General features: G+C 39.3%; 1 long non-coding RNA gene across 1 annotated transcript in view; it reads right to left on the bottom strand.

Moving 5' to 3' along the window:
• The window catches only part of LOC144577060 (uncharacterized), a 96,721-nt gene extending 92,764 nt beyond the window's left edge, over nucleotides 1–3,957 (bottom strand). The window contains exon 1 of the long non-coding RNA XR_013520281.1: nucleotides 3,737–3,957. This is a non-coding gene — a long non-coding RNA (uncharacterized LOC144577060). The remainder of the gene's footprint in view (nucleotides 1–3,736) is intronic.
• Nucleotides 3,958–10,904: the final 6,947 nt, after the last annotated feature.

Raw genomic sequence — 10,904 nt, forward strand, 5'->3', positions numbered from 1 at the left:
TGAATTTTACTTAATATAAAGAAAGGAGGCAGTTTCCAATTTCAGCCGAAAGTAGGAGTGTCAAATTGCTACAGAAACTGCCATCCTCCAGAGACTGACGACCCGAATGAACCTAGAGGCAATTTTTTTATTCTCATGAGATGGCTTGCTTAGATATTTCTGGGAAGCAGCAGTAGGTCTTAGGAAAGGTTAGAATGTTATTTGTTTCCTGGTAACTACTTGCAGAGGTTGATAGGAGTCAATGAGACCAAACAAAAAGCAGGAATAGGGTGGGTCCGTGGCATTCAATAGTGGCTATGGAGGATATCAGTGGATTTTCCAGAAAGGGAAACATTTCATGGTTGAGGCTTTGATTTGCTTCTATTATTTTCACATTCATTCCCTAATGCAATATGAATATCACAAATAGAAGCCACTTCTGGGACTCCCATTAGTAAAGCTTAGCTTCAGCTTAACACTTCAAAGAGTTAGATGCGTACCTCTTCTAGCAGTGGCATCAGGCAGGCAGAGAAAAAGAAAATAGCATTTCCCTTTTGCAGAAACCAGTTCTATTTTCTTCTCTCCTATAGGAGTGGCATTAACCCTCAATTGCACACTATGTTTAAAAGATGCAGAAATAACTAACAGTCTTTGTTCTCAGAGCCTTCATACGTGATCCCTATGGTGTTGTCCTACAGTCACCTAATTCAGAATCACTAGGTGTGCTTGTTTAAAATGCAGATTTCTGGTCCCTGTACCAGGCATTGTGATTCAGCACTTATGTGTATCACGCCCAGGCATATATATTTTCAACAAGTTTCCCATGTTATTCTAATACATATGAGAGTTTGGGAACCATAGGTCTACTGAAGAGGAAATCGTTATGGGAAAGGGATCCTGATCCACACCACAAGAGAGCTTCTTGCATCTGGTACAAGAAAGAATTCAAGCCAAGTCCATAGAGTACAATGAAAGCAAGTTTATTAAGAAAGCAAAGGAATAAAGAATGGCGACTCCATAGGCAAAGCAGCAGCACGGGCTGCTAGACTGCATATACTTAGAGTTATCTCTTGATTATATGCTAAACAAAGGGTGGGTTATTCATGAGTTTTCTGGGAAAGGGGTGGGCAATTCCCAGAACTGAGGGCTTCTCCCCTTTTTAGACTATATAGGGTAAGTTTCTGATGTAGCTATGGCATTTGTAAACTCTCATGGCACCGGTGGGAGTGTCTGTGAGTATGCTAATATTTTATAATTAGTGTAGAATGAGCAGTGAGGATGAACAGCGGTCACTTTTGTCGCCATATTGATCTTAGTGGGTCTTGGTTAGCTTCTTTACCGCATCTTATTTTATCAGCGAGGTCTTTGTTACCTGTGTGCTGACTTCCTATCTCATCCTGTGACTAAGGACACCTAATCTCTGGAATGCAGCCCAGTATGTCTCCCTTATCTTTCCCAGCCCCTATTCAAGATGGAGCAGCTCTGGTTCAAATGCTTCTGACAGAACTAGCAGAAAATCTTTTAGCTCTGCCACACTCTAGCACTGTGACTTTGAACAATTTATTTAAAAATGAGTACAATCTAAGAGTTAGCCAACAAGATTAATAAATTTTGAGAATTAAGAGAGCAAAGCCCAAGGTGTGATAGTAGTGTAAGGTATAATTACCTAGAAGATGAACATGCACGCTGAACAACAATGGCTAGACTCTTGAAAACGGGGTTGTGCCGAAAGCATCATGTTTGACAACACTGCCTTAAAAATTAACGTACTCAAGACAAAACATTTTAATTTTATAAAATGTTGGCTTAGGTTTTCATGTTGTGTAGTCTCTTCCCTTTATCCTGTAAATTTGATAAGATAAAGTCTAATACATATTTTCCTGAGAATGAATAAAATCTCAGAAATAACCAATTTGCCAGGGTTTTGTGCTAGTCCTCCCTGCTCAATATATTCTGCACAATTAAAATGTCTTAGGGGCAGAGCTTGAGTTACCCCAGACGAGAAACCATCTAAACACTTGCATATTGCTACAGACTGAATTAATGAATATTTTACTCTCACCAGCTGCTTCATAATCCTTCTCCTGCCTAAAAGCCATGAGATTACAAAGTCTAATTTCACCTTCTCTGGGGCTTTTTATACCCTGTATATACAATACCCAAATCCCTCTGGTATTTTACTGACAAAACAAAAGGCAGCAAAAGAAGGTGTAATTGAAGTCACTGCTACTAAATAAATCCCAAACCTGTTCATTTGCCATTTTCTGCTAAACTATACAGTTCAAAACTGGGTCTACTCTCTTGATGCCATAATAGTTCCTGGGACCAAGGAAATAAGTAGCCACTAAAATTAGCATAGGTATGGTGGGAAGCAATGCCCTCTCACATTCAGCTAAAAAAGATTGATTAGAAGATAAATCTGAGCATATTAATAATTATTATATATATAACACGTATTGATTATATAACTGACCTTAAGTACCTTTAATACATCATCTCATTTAATCCTCATGACAATTCTATGAAGTAGGTGTCGTTATCCCCATTTCACAAATAAGAAAAGTGAGAAAGAGCTTAAAGTTACAACGAATGTCACAGTACATGCGGTACTGAACATCACCAGTCAGGTAGCCAACCCAGTTTTACTTGACTCCAAATATCACGTTTCTAACTATTACAACAAAACAGACCCAACAGTTTTTATGTCTCTATTTCTGTTAGAATTGTTTGACTCTTGTTTGAATTGAATCAGATATCTCTGTCAGTCATTATCATTTTTCTTTACTAGGGATCATCCCAATTGAAGGGACTGTGTCTTTAAGGAATGTAGTGAGGCACTGGGCAAATATTTGTTGAATGAATGAATGAATAGAATACTTCAGTACTCAGAGGGCTTGCTAGGTCTTTAAACCCCATATCCTCTTCTTTTCCACAAACAACCATCAGCATTATTCTTACATCAGCTGTTCACATTAACAGTTCTTCACAGAACTGTTAATTTAGCATGATTAGTAATTACAGAAATATAATTTACAGATTACTTTTTTGGTTGTTACGTTAAAATGTAGTCCGCAACACTACCCCCACTTCTGACACCATTTCAAGTTTAGGATCTCTAAGACCATACTTAGGTTTAATAATGCAGTAGAAAGACTCACAGAACTCTCCAGATGCTGTTATACTTACGATGAGAGTTTAGGATGCAGGTTAGTTTAGGTTAAAAGGCTTATATTCTGATTCCGACTAAAGAATCCTGTCGTGAGTTCCTCAGGTCTTGTTGGGAGTCTCCAAATTGTTGACATACTAATTAATATGTAACCTACCAACACTGAAAAGAACACTAATTTGTTTCTGAGTCACGAACTTCTACTGACTGTCTTGCATGTAGAACATTTTAGCCTGTATGTTGTAATCTGTAGCCAATGATTATAACCTCTGTATTACACCCCACAGTGAAAAGGACAACTCTGGCATGAGGTGTTCTCCTTCCTTCTTCTAAACTTTCCCATAAAAGCCTTGCAACCGGTAGTGGACTCTGGAACATGCCCAACTCTGTGGGTATGTTTTCCCAAGTCAGTCCTCACAATTGGCTTCCAATAAACCTTTGTCAAATTATTTCTGCCTCCACAGCCTTAATTTTGGTTGACATGACTGAAAACTTCCATTGTAAATCACATTGTTAGACTGTCTGGCACAGCCTATATTCCCAAACAAGACACTCCTATCAAGCATGACATTGCAAGAACATAGAGCTTACCTCCCAGAAGCTTCTGAGGGCAAAGGCTAGATCTCTCTTTGGAAAAAATTAAATTCTTTATTCCACAAAGAATGTAAACAAATCCAAGGTTTTTTTCAAAAACATTCTTTTCACTTGCATTTTGTTATACTTTCCGAAGTAGGAGATCTAGAGGTCTGGTTATAGCTCCAGGGTCAGGATGTGAATGTGAACATCATCTTCTTTGCATGCTGTTATTTCAGTGTCTCTACAAGTATAAGAATAGATTAGCATCAAACTACAGTAGAGACCAACCTGCAATTATAGCTAATTCATGTGACCAAATTAGGGAATCTAAATAAGAAGAAAGATTTTAAAGTGTCCTTAATTTAGCATCCAACACAATAACTAGACTTTGAAGCCAGGCCTATACTGCATTGTTATTCCGAAAATCAGTCCTCATCTTAATTCCACCATCTTTTCCTACAGCCCATTCTAGAATCCTTGCTCTTCATTTCTTTGACTACCAAGAAGATAAATAAATAGACCAGGAGCAGTGACTCACATCTGTAATCCCAGCACTTTGAGAGGCCAAGGTGAGGAAATCACCTGAGCCCAGGGATTTGAGACCAGCCTGGGCAACACAGGGAGACTCCATCTCCAGAAAAAATACAAAAATTAGCTGGGCATGTTGGTGCCCACTTGTAGTCCTACCTACTGGGGAGGCTGAGGCAGGAGGACTTTTTGATCTCAGAAGGTCAAGGGTAAAGTGAGAGTGAGCCATGATAATGCCACTATACTCCAACCTGGGCAGTAGAATGAGAACCTGTCTCAAATAAGTAAATAGATGATTTATCGATCTGGATCTCCAAGTTTCACTGCATTCCGACTACAGTTGATCTTTGAACAACATGAAGCTAGGCATGCTGACCTTCCATACAGTCAAAAATTCACATACAACTTTTGACCCCCCCAAAAACTTACCTACTAATAGCTTACTGTTGACAGAAAGTCTTGCCAAGAACATGAACAGTTAACACATATTTTGTATGTTCCATGTATTATGTGCTATATTTTTACAATAAAGCAATCTAAAGGAAAGAAAAGGTTATTAAGGAAATCATAAGGAAGAGAGAGTACATTTACTGTTCATTAAGTGGAAATGGATCTTCATAAAGGTCTTCATCCTAATCATCTTCATGTTGAGTAGCCTGAGGAAATGGAGGAAGAGAAGGGGTTGGTCTTGCTGCCTCAGAGATAGCAGAGGTGAAAAGAAATCCACATATAAGTGGACCTGCACAGTTTAAACCCATGTTGTTCAATTATCAACTGTATTAGCAAACCTACTGAAGTCTCAAAGGCCTAGGACTTTTCGTCGAAAGTGACAGTAACCTGATTCCAGTAAACATGGTCAAAAAAAAAAAAGACATTGACATGCACACAGGAGAACTCCATGTGAAGATGAAGACAGGGATCAGGGTAATGCAGCAGAGCCAAAGAATGCCGACAGATTGCCAAAACCTGCCAGAAACCAGAGGGATGCATGGAACTGATTTCTACCTCACCTGGGAAGTAGCCAACCCTACTGATACCTGATACCTCCAGAACTGTTAGACAATAAATTTCTGTTATTTAAGCCAGCTTAAATTTCTGTTGTTTAAGCCAATTCATTCCCAACCTTTTTGGCACCAGGGACATGTTTCATAGAAGATAATTTTTCCACGGCCAGGCATGGGAGTTGGTTTGGGGATGATTCAAGCACATTACGTTTATTGTGCACTTTATTTCTATTATTATTACATTGTAATATGTAATGAAATAATTACACAACTCACCATAATGTGGAATCAGTGAGAGTCCTGAACTTGGCTTCATGCAACTATTCAGTCCCATCTGTGGGTGATGGGGGGACAGTGACGGATCATCAGGCATTAGATTCTCATAAGGGATCACCCAACTTGATCCCTTCCATGCACAGTTCACAATAGGGTTCACACTCCTATGAGTATCTAATACCACTGCTGGTCTGACAGGAGGCAGAGCTCAGGCAGTAATGCAAGTGATGGGGAGCAGCTGTATATACAAATGAAGCTTTACTCACTCACCTGCTGCTCACCTCCTGCTGTGCTGCCCAGTTCCTAACAGGCCACCAACAGGTACCAGTCTATAGCCCAAGGATTGGGGACTCCTGGTTTAAGCTATCCAGTTTGTGTTACTTTTTTAAAGAAGCCCTAGCAAACTAATTCATAGACTAAATATGTACAATTAGGTCGTTTTTGTAATTTTCTCATCTTATTGGTCAAATCAGTATACTTCAGAAAAAGAACTTTCTCTTTTGCATATGCAACTTCAGTCTCTTCTTTTTCATTGTCATTAGCTCGTACTTATTCTTTTCTCTATTCACATCCTGGATTCTATTCTCTGTGGCAGATAAATATTATGGCAATGAGAGTCCAGACCTTTGAGTCATTTATCAAGCACAAAGAGCTTAATATTATTTTACATATTATATATCTATATTATTTTAATAAATTTCAATTTTCTATAGAAGTGCTCCATGTTTTTATTCATTTTGACTTTCTTTTCAACATATTAATCAGTTAGTTTTGAACTCTATTTACCAAGTCACATATTTGTATCATCTGAGTTTGCCTTTATTTACTGTTCTCTCTCTTATTAGTTGCTTTTCCTGCTTGTTTGCATATCTAATACTTGCTTATTATATGCTTGATATTATAAATGATACATCATAAATGCTGTTATCTTCTTCTAGAGATTAAGTTTTTATCTAGCAGGAAATTAAATAATAGAAAATCACCTTTATCCTGCCAAACCTTGATTTTAGTCTTTGTTAGAGTGGGTCTATTTCACTTTTACCCTTATTCCTAGAGTCTAGCCCTTACTCCTAGCATGCTCCGTCCTTCTGAGATGTGATCTTTCCATGAGAACATCAACAACAGGCCCAAGGTCTTCAGCAGCTGGACCCAAACATCAGTGTCTCCCCAGAGTTGTACAATTTCTGAACTCTCTGCTTATCTCTCAGCTCCCCCTCATCCTTTCTCTGCTATAGCTTCTGAAATCCCATTATGTGAATACACACCTTTATGCATTAATCAAAGACTCAATGTGAATCTTTATGCAGATTCTGGACCTCTCTCTTAATACCGTATCCCTCAAATCCCAGTCACCATTGTAACTCCTAACACCAGTCTCTCTTTTTCCCAGGAGCAAGAATTCTGCTTTCTGCTAGGGCTCTATGCTGCCATACAGTGCTTTGAAAATATCACTTTGGGAGAAATCCAGAGTGAATGCAGGGTGAAGGTCGTATGCTTTCCTTATCTCAGGGATCTCAGCCTTGCATTGATTGCTGCTCACTTTCTGCAAACATTTGTTAACATTGTTTTCATATTTTATCTATGTTTTGGTGAGCAGGAAGTCTAACACAAGCTACTCAATCATGACCAAAACTTAAAGTCAGGTGGAAAGTGTTTTTATTTTATTTAATTGTTTATTTATTACTGACAAGGTCTAACTCTGTCACCCAGGCTGGAGTGCAGTGGCATATCATAGCACACTGCAGCTTTGAACTCCTGTGTGCAAGTGATTCTTCTGCTTCAGCCTCCTGAATAACTGGGACTACAGGCAGGCACCATGACATGCAGCAAATTTTTCAACATTTTGTAGAGACAAGGTCTCCATATGTTCCCCAGGCTGGTCTCAAACTTCTGCCCTTAAGTGATCCACCTGCCTAAGCCTCCCAAAGTGCTGGGATTACAGACATGAGCCACCACACAAGCCCATAAAGTTCTGATGCACAGAATGAAGTCCTCATGATCCATTTATTTGCTCTTTCATATCCTTCTCACGCCGCTCTTTCCACACCTTACTAACTGTAACATAATAAAATCATGTTTCTAACAGATAATTTCCACAAATAACTATAATGCCACTATTTTAAAAACTGACATGCTATCATTCTAGAGAAGAAAAATCTATAACATAGCACCAATAGGAATTCCAACTAATAACAAATTGATGTTTAGACTTCTTTCCTTCTGTAAGGCTCATGAAACAAATGTGTATTCATAATTGTCTAATTTCTTAAATTCAACTTTATGGAAAGACAGAATCAGGCTAATGACAAACATTAAGAACAACACACAGTGGAGACATAAACAGAGTTCTGAGATTAAGATGCAGGTAGGGGCTAGCAGAATTCACAGTGTTTCCCAGATTCCCTATCCCATGAAGAGACATTTTGTCCAAGCACAACCAGACATACTTCAGTTTTGTTTGAGGAAATGAACTCTGACTTCCTGTCTTCTAATATTTACAGATGGGCTGGGAATAGGGAGGAAACATCCACAATGTGTAGAAAGAGTCTTATTATTTGCAATCAGAGTGTCATTGGCATCTACTCTCAGATACCAGTTGCCCAGTAAGTTTGAATAGCCATCTGTTTTCAACTAAAAACGGTGACATGCTCCTGGATGAGCCAACTAGTCTATCTGATAAAGAAAACCATGTTGTCTCTTCACAGGCAGTAAGTAACTGCCTACAGGTTATTTCAAGCTTTTAATGAAGGCTTTTTTTTTTTTTAAACGAAGTCTCACTCTGTCACCAGGCTGAGGTGTCGTGGCATGATCTGGGCTCACCGCAACCTCCGCCTCCCGGGTTCAAGCAATTCTCCTGCCTCAGCCTCCCGAGCAGCTGGGATTACGGGTGCCCACCACCCCTGGCTAATTTTTGGATTTTTAGTAGAGATGGGGTTTCACTATATTGGCCAGGGTGGTCTCGATCTCCTGCCCTCACCTGCCTCAGCCTCCCAAAGTGCTGGGATTATAGGCATGAGCCACCGCACCCGGCCTATGAAGGCTTTTTCTAGCAGGACCTTTGTTTCTGGTTAAAATACAAATAGAGTACATCTAGGAGAGCTATTACAGATTAGTCAGTTACATTTCAGAATGATGTTTCTATTGACTCCTTTTCTGATAACTTATTTTGATAGTTGAGAGAGTAGAATCTCTTAACTGTGGGTTGTGAAAGGTAAAGAGGAAGAGGAGCAAAGGAATTTGCAGAAAGAAGCTTGGAGGCTTGAGAAAACAGCTTCAGATTTAGCAGTTTGGACTCCTGTTTACATATCTTCATGTCTGCATTATCATCTCATTGATTGCATAGTGGTACATTAGTACAAGTGGGATTATACATTGCATTTAAAACCGTCTTCAGTCTTGAGCTGCACGGAATCACCTACAGAGATTTTATATCTCCAGATGTCCTACCCCAACCCAATTAGATTAGAGACCCTAGAGATGAGGCCCAGGCAGCAGCGGTTTTTAAATCTCCACAGGTGACTCCCATATGTAGCCAAGCTTTCGAATCACTGACATGTTCTCTTGGCTTCAGCTCTTTCATAACAATAAAGCATCAGAGCATCAGCTAGACAATTCCTGAGCATTCCTTCCAATCCAGGTTCTTCAATTCTGCATGAAAAAATTCCCTTTCATCAGTGTTGTTTTGCTGCTCATAAAACTGTGAAGCAAATCCACTGAGTTCTTTTTATGCTTTGGCTTTGTGACTTGGGTAAATAAAAATGTTCTCCAGAGTTTCTGTTGTTTCATAAGATGTTTTCCATCTCTGCTCACCTAGACATTCATCAGAGGAAAGGGAGAAACAGCTCTTAGCTGTCCAAAGAAAAGCATAAGTCTAACATGAAACATATTATAAAAATAAACACTTTACAAGTGGGATGAGCCTTTTTTGTAAACACGGGAAACATCTGCTTATTGACGCTTCGCTATTGCGGAAGTTTTGTGTACGTGTTTTCATAATTATAGATTCATATTCCGTATATGTTAAGCAAAGCTGTTTGCATGACTCATTTGGAAAAGACTTTGAAGTCTCTTGCTTAAGACCTGACAATGCTCTCTTCTTTTCCTTTCTCTCTCCCGTAGAAGAGATGCCTGATGAGAAAAGCCGAGATTGGCCACATGAGCTTTCACAGAGAGGCTCTGAGAAGGAGAAAACCTGGAAGTCGGGCCCATCTGCATGGCACACTCACCTGCTGTGAGTCATTCCGTTCATGTCAGGCATTTTTTTCCACGCTCTTTCTACCTCACAGATGTGATATTAAAGGGCTATATAATGGGTAACACACTCCAAGGTACTGCGAAACAAGAAACGAAAGGATCTTTACCTTGCCAAAACGCAACATCTCAGAAAATGCCAAGCCACCTGCTAAGGTCAAGCGGTTTGTCATCTGAAGCAAATTGCCTCTGTTAAAGACAAATGACATAATATCCACAGCCCTTAAGAAAACCATCAATGTGGTTCACTTATATTCTCCTAAAATATAGCTGCATAATAAGGCCTTCTCAACCTTGAGCACGCCTTTGCTTCACCAGCAAAATCTTCTGCCTTTATTTTTCTTCCCTGTCTCCCCTCTCCCTCCATCCCTACTCCTCATTACAGAAATCATTCAAGTTCCTGTTTAATTAATAGCAACTACTTTAATCAGGATTTGCCACATTCCAGGAACTTAGCTGAATGCTTTTCATGTATTCATTTACATAATTCTTCTAAGATATCTACAAAATACGTTTCATTAAGTTGAGTCAAAGACAATCAAAACTCAAAGAGGTAAAGTAACTTGCCCAAGATCACAAAACCGAGATTCAAGCCCAGGCCTATCTTGATCCAAAGCTGATTCTATTATGCACTGCACTGCATTGTCATTCTTCCCATAGAAGGGCAAAAACTTTCTTGATGACTCTACCGTTCAGCAATTTCTCTCCAGTTGGAATCAAATTGCCCTCCGAAATATGTTTTTACATGCTACATAGTCTTGATCACTATTTTATATTGTGACTTATTTAAAATGAACATGTTTTGTTTCTTTCCCTAAGTATATTACAAGCCTATTAAAGCCACAGAACTATTTAAAGTGCCTAACATAATGCACTTACATTCTTTAGGAACGCAAATAATCAGGCAGATGCGGTGGCTCACGCCTGTAATCCCAGCACTTTGAGAGGCCGAGGCAGGCGAATCACTTGATGTCAGGAGTTCAAGACAAGACTGGCCAACATGGCAAAACTCTGTCTCTATTAAAAATACAAAAATTAGCTGGATGTGGTGCCACACACCTGTAATCTCAGCTACTTAGGAAGCTAAGACAGGAGAATCGCTTGAACCCAGGAGGCAGAGGTTG

The sequence above is a fragment of the Callithrix jacchus genome, chromosome 7, assembly GCF_049354715.1.
Source record: "Callithrix jacchus isolate 240 chromosome 7, calJac240_pri, whole genome shotgun sequence".
In the NCBI taxonomy this organism is placed as follows: domain Eukaryota; kingdom Metazoa; phylum Chordata; class Mammalia; order Primates; family Cebidae; genus Callithrix; species Callithrix jacchus.